The sequence below is a fragment of the Leptonychotes weddellii genome, chromosome 4, assembly GCF_054177405.1.
Source record: "Leptonychotes weddellii isolate Sample4059 chromosome 4, ASM5417740v2, whole genome shotgun sequence".
NCBI lineage: Eukaryota > Metazoa > Chordata > Mammalia > Carnivora > Phocidae > Leptonychotes > Leptonychotes weddellii.
The window spans coordinates 85,118,052-85,119,508 of record NC_138372.1 but is presented as its reverse complement, the minus strand read 5'-3'; positions in this window follow the sequence as shown (position 1 = coordinate 85,119,508).

Sequence of the window (1,457 nt, the reverse complement as noted above, 5' to 3'; positions counted from 1 at the left end):
TGATCTATGTGCTTCGTATGTATTAATACAGTTAAATCTTACAGCAACACTGTGAAGGATGTACTATTATTCTCATCCCTGTCTATAGATGAGGAAATGGAGGCTCAGGGAGGTTAGGTCATTTGCCCAAGGTCACACAGCTCGTGGCTGAGCCTGGGTTTGGACCCGTGTGCAAAGCCATTGTGTGGTGTTCCCCCAGAGGGATGAAGGGATGTGCTCCAGGTGAGCGGCTAGTAAATGTAAAACCCAACACCAAGTCTTTTAACACCAACTCAGCCTCATTCCACCTCTGTGCCTCGCCTTCTTGCTGCTACCCAAATGAAGCCCCCTGGGATGGCGAGGGCAGGGAGCTGACTGGTTCCCTCTCCCCTGCCATGGCCCTATTGGGGTGAGGGGTCCTCTCTTCTCCAGGCTAGAGCTCTCCCAGTGAAAGGATTTGGTGGAGTCAGAGAGAGCACCCTTCCCCAGTTAGTAGGGTCAAGGCTCTTGCAGTCCCCAGATCCCCAGCTGTTCCCCTACCCTGGCCCTTCTCACAGGTCTATGGGGGGGAAACCTCACGTAAGAACCTGTCCTAAGAACCTCGACGCCAGGGGTCACTGAGGAGCCCAGCAAAACCATGCCTGCCTTGATCAGCCATTTATGGGCAAGGTATCCTACAAGCTGGGGTAGCAATGGGGAGATACAAGCCCACCACTGTCACCCTCTGTGCCTACATGTCATCAGGGGCTTTTCAGAAATGTCCCCCGCCAGCAACTAATTCAGCCTCCGGGTCAGTATCTGATCTGTGCACTGTCAGCCATGGGGGCGGAGGGTCACCACTTCCAAGTTCACTTTGCCCAGGATGCTGCTGGCGCCCTGCACCTTCCCCCTGCCCACTGACCCTGGCCAGATCCTTTCACTCAAGCTTCCTCCAGACACAGACACTGCAAGGGCGATCCTGTTTCACAGAAGGATAGGATTTCTGCCTCCCGGGCATCAATCAGGCAGGCTCCTTCCTGCCAGTCCTCCTGTCTGCTCTGAGACCAGCAGATGCCCTCAGCCATGGAGAGCTGACCTAGCCTGAGCGCATAAGTCTCCCACAGCCCGACCAAGAAGCATCTTCTCCGTTGTTCCTGCTGGTGAGTTCTTGGCCATATTTCCCCCTCTTGCCCACACTTCGGTCTCTGCAACTGGATCTTAACTGCCATCCATTATCAAAGGGCCCCAAACATCTTTCTCCTAGAGTTCCAGAAGCATTCTGGGGAAATTCAATTGCATTCATGGCAACCAGCATGAGCTCCCCAAGTTGGCTTGTTTCCCAGCATGCTCTTAGGGAGACACATTATTCTTTTTTTTTTTTATTCTTATGTTAATCCCCATACATTACATCATTAGTTTTAGATGAAGTGTTCCATGATTCATTGTTTGTGCATAACACCCAGTGCTCCATGCAGAATGTGCCCTCCTCACTACCCACC